The sequence below is a fragment of the Pteropus alecto genome, unplaced genomic scaffold (assembly GCF_000325575.1).
Source record: "Pteropus alecto unplaced genomic scaffold, ASM32557v1 scaffold86, whole genome shotgun sequence".
Lineage (NCBI taxonomy): Eukaryota > Metazoa > Chordata > Mammalia > Chiroptera > Pteropodidae > Pteropus > Pteropus alecto.
This window is the reverse complement of record NW_006442109.1, coordinates 27784022-27789189: the sequence shown is the minus strand read 5'-3', so window position 1 is coordinate 27789189 and position 5168 is coordinate 27784022.

The window sequence follows — 5168 nt, the reverse complement described above, 5'->3', positions numbered from 1 at the left end:
TATATTTCCAACCTCCTGATAGTAGTTTCAGCAGTGGGATGTACCACTAGCATCTAAAATTCTGTATGTCTAAAATTGAACTTGCAACTAATAGGTCCTAATTGATACATTGGCTGCACCTATTTAGAACACATCTTAAATTCCATGTTCTCCTTAAAAACTTTCCCTAATGTATCCATCTCAAAATTAATCCCCTCCTCCTGTATTTATTCTTTGTACTATATACACTGACACTTAATTATATTCAATTGAAAACTAAATTATAAACATGATTAAACTGCTCACTCATCATTTTATGTGTACAAGCCTTCTCAATAGGAGGGTAAGAACCCTGAAGGCAATGATTTTGTCATAGCCTTTAAAATACATACCTCTACAGTAACCTGCACAAATTTCAACACAGAATGGGTACTGACTCAAGAGGCCAAACAAAGGGCAGTAGTGACACAAGCCAGCAAAGACTACCGCAATATTTCAGGCAAGAAGCAAATATGATTCAGCAGTTTCATATCTTGATAGAATCCCTTCAGAATTTAAGGATGATTGCGGTATAACCCTGGCAAAGGAAATAAATGATTCGGAAAAGTAAAGTACTTTGTGGGAATTTGGAGTCATGGTGGTCTCATTACAGATCCAGGGTTAGTTCTCTGCTAATCCAGGAACTTGATTGTATCTGTTTACTCAGAGGATTACTTCATGCCAACCAACTTCTCAGGAGGATTAATGACAAACCAAGATGACCATTTATTCACCAACAACAGAAAATAGGCCTGATTTGAGATCCTAGGTCACCTATCCAGGACAGTCCCTCCTGATGGGGAAGCCCATCCTGCAGTCCAGACCAACCAGAAGGTAAAAAGGGTCACCTAATTAGAAAGAGCTGGCAGTGTTCAAGTGGATTTTCCGTTAAACAAAATGAACCAACCGTCTACCCTTCTTCTGGGGATAAAGGCCAGGCATTTTGTGATGCCACTTTAATAAATATCAGGACACAAGATGTGCTACTTTTCTATGGCTCTTGTCGTAACTGACTCCAGGCAGGTAAATTCCAATCCATTCCCCATCATATGTGAGCATGACAATCACTTAAGACTGAGGCAATTTTATCCTCCATTACAATTACAATCACAATATATCCCAGTTTGTGCCACTATAATTATACAGCTTGACCAACTTTGAGTCAAGTTTCTGTTTTAATGAAAATAGCATATTCAGGTAGACACAAAGGAAAATACAGGCAAATATTCAGAGAACTTCTAAGCCCATAGAACTTTCTGTGATGATAGAAATGTTCTATATCAGTTTCATAAATCAATGTTCTATACAGTAGCTACTAGCTACATGTGCCTATTGAGCATTTCAAATGTGGCTACTATCACTGAGGAATTTAATTTTTAATTTTATTTAATTTTAAGTAGTTTAAATAGTCACATGTGGTTAGTGGCTACCATATTGGACAATATAGTCCTAGATAATGGAAAGAGAACTCTGAATTACTCCTGCATTGGTCAACAAGTGAAAGCCAGAGATTCATAAACATATGGATAGTAGGATTTTTGTCAAGCATAAATTTTGCCACAAATTAAGCCTTCAAGAGTCAAGTAATATTGATTCAGATAGTTTTAACAAGCAAGGCATTATTGTGCATTTTGTCTCCTTCATTCCTTAAATGTGGGGTTCCACAAGCTTTTGTCCCCTTTTGAGGTTTCACCCACTTCTACTACTTTGTTGTAACTTCATTTAGCATCCAATCTGCTTTATATTCCCCACACAAGATTTGTACTTTAATTGTGAAATGAAACCATTTGTTTTTGCTCAAAGTGCCTCCCAATTTTATCTAAAAGGTGACTTTCTAGGTGCAAATGCCTGTTTAGAAGTGCCTGCAGAGGAATATTCCTGAGTAACTAAGGTGATCTTTAGCATCACCTGGAATGATGAGGGTCGTCCAGTCTACAAGGTTTGCAGCTAGAATGGTAAATTTCCTTCTTCAGGCACTTCTTGGAACATGAGAATATATTCCACCCATGAGGCAGAACCCTGAGGCATAGTGACTTGAAAATAATTAATGATCTGGGCATAGAGTTCAATTCTTATCCTGGATTCAAGGAAGATGAGACAGACAGTACAACCATGACCAGGGCCTATATTTTCAGAAGCATGACTCTTATAGTGAGCATTTCTTCTCCTTTGTAGCACTGTGTCCTCAAATATTGTTTGGAAAACCATTCCTCCTCCATTCTCAGCTAAATGATTTAAGTGGGATTAACTCCAAATCTAGCTCCAGCCCTAACTGGCCTAATCCAATCAGCATAGCCCATCCTTTTCGCCCCAGGGATTGACAACTAACCCAATTAGTGCCAAAGGGTACTAGAGAATTCTATGAAGCAGTACCTTCCTCTTTCTTCCTGGGATGCTCCTGAGAGAGATCCTCTATCTTTCCCTGGGTAATGGGGTGGATCCAAGCCATTCTGCAACCATGCGGAGAGAACCTACAGCTGCCTAGGTATGAATGAGGTGGAATACCAAAGATTAAAGAGAGCCAAGAACAGAGAGGAAGTAGGCGCCTTCTGAAGTCTTTTGAGCTGCTGGATCAAGCCTTGCCTAAAGCGAGCCCTGCTTCTGAACTTTTCCATATGAGCCAATAATAGGTGCTTTTAAGTCAATGCGTGTTGAATTTTCTGTTACTTGCAGTCAAAAGCATCCTAACTGATAGGGTTGTGGAGAACAGAACATGGTTATAGCAAGAGGAGACACAAGGTCAAAGACATTTTTACTTTTCAGACAAAAGAGACGTGTTAAAAGAAAGGAGCCAGCAGAAAAAGAGATTGAAGACATGGAAAAGAAGAGCAATAATCAATAGAGTAATGCTTCTGAGTAATAGAAGAAACAGAATATAGAAGGAGCTTTAGAAGGAAATGCCCCGCAGTACCTGGGACATACTAGGCACTCAATAAATATTTGTCAAGTAAATAGATTAATGATTTGGAATATTCTGAAAACTCCTACATATCGACAACTTGTTTATAGATGGCTGTATTTTTCCTCATTTTGAATCTTACAAAGTCATTCTCAGTGGGTCACCCTAACTTCAGCTTTGGAATACCTTCTTATCATGTACATGTATTGCTTATTTCAAGAAAACATCAGACATAGAAAAAAGTCCCTGATCCTGAATCTTTTACATGATTTTTGGGCTTTTCTTTGTCCAGACCAGTTTTTCAAAATGAGATCAAACCATATCTTTGAGGAATCACCATGGGTATTTGTTAAAAATGTATATTCCTTGGGCTCATCTACTGAATCAGACTCTGTCTGCATTTTAACAAGCTCTAGGTGAGCTTCTCAGTAAAGTTTAAGAACCACTGTATTAGGTTGTAAACAGGAATAGTATCTTGCTCACCTTTGTTTTCTCAGCACCTGGTTCAGTGCCTGGGCACAGAGGTGGTGCTCAATTGAAGGTCTGACACATGAATGTGTGAATAAGTGTAAATAATGTGTAAGAATTTAAATTATGGGATTCACGTGTGTTAGCGGCTCAGAGTATGTTACAATCAGTTGTGATATATATCTCAAGTAATGAGTAATTAATCACACTTAAAAATCAAAGTTGGTAAATAATTACAAAAAATAAGTTTAAAGATATAAGGTTATCCCTATGGCAACATCCTTTTCATTCCTTGGCATTTTGATGTGCTTCCCTGAGTGCTTTTTGAGTACGGAGGACACTTCAGGGTATGTGCATATCGAATATAGACAGCATCTGTTATGTGTGCTGAGATAGGAACAAAAGGTTATGAACCATGGAGCTATATGAGAGAGGCCAGAGAGAGGGCAGACATTAAAAAAATTTCAAATCAGTTCCCATTTACCAGGAAGGAACAATTAAATACAAAGAAACCCATGTTTCCCATTAAATGAGTATTCAACATGTACAACTTAGTCATAGAATTTAGGCCTATGGTAGTAGACACGACCTTGTAGTTATATACAGCAGTTTCTCACACTCCCTTATGCTGCATTGGCCTAGCAGTTAAGTCAGACATTCTTGGGAGAGTCTACGTTACAGGCTTATACATGTTGGACAATCCTGTTTGTGGATATGTTTACATGTGTTCCCCAAAAGATCTGAAACAATAACAACAAACTGGTCGTAGGAGTTCTCGGAGAATTATATTGGGAGAATGGAAGTGAGGGCTTCTTTTTTACTTAATATACTTATGTATTTGGATTTATTTACAATGGGCACATATTAATTTAAAAAAAAATTTAAGAGCTAGGAGTGATTGGAACATGCCCCACATTACCCCTCCTCTCCAAATTACACTTTACAGAACATAGAAACATGTGTGGCACTTACTGGTGTCCAAAATATGTTTGTTGAATGAATAAAGAGCCTAGAGGAGATATTAAAAAAAAACTTTGGCTTTAAGCTCTGTCCTTAACACAGCTGAAGTTTGCCTTCTTCCTCTCCTTTTGATTTCATTTTTTACTCTTTTTTCTCTTCTCTTTTTCCTCTCCTTCTCTTCCCTCTCTAAAAACAAACAAACAAGCAAACAAAAAACAGTGCAGCAAAGGAGCACTGTTGACTATACTACCTTCTAGTACTAATATTAGGAACCAAAGAGGTACATGAGAATAATGGGTAGGAAAATATTACTACATTCACACAACAGGCATTAGGGATTTTAGTCTGAAAAAGAGAGTCATCCAGTCCAAAACAGAGAAGGAAAAAAGAGATAGGGGAGAAAGAAGAAGGGCCATGCAAGAAAAGCATCATATTTTGTTGAGGGGAACATTGAACTCAGTGTCCCCAGCCTGCAATCTCTCCTCAACGCCTGGTTGCTCAGTTTGTTACTAAAAAGTTATCAGGTTCTGGTGAACCAGTTTGTACTAACTAAAGACAGGAGTGATTTATAGGATTGACTAATAATTTACCATTAAAAGTATATTTGCCAAGAATATTTGTCAGCCACGCAGTACAGTTTCTTCCCAGCGGGGAAAGCATTTTTGGTTTAGGAGGCTGCTTGGAGAACAGGGGCTTCAGAGATGGATTTGGAGACTGTGAAGTGATATTTTCCCCAAAATGTGGAAGTCTGGCATATCCTACTCCCAGGCTTCCAGGAGAATATGGCCAAGGTGATGAACAGGGCAAGCCAACTGCTCAAGGA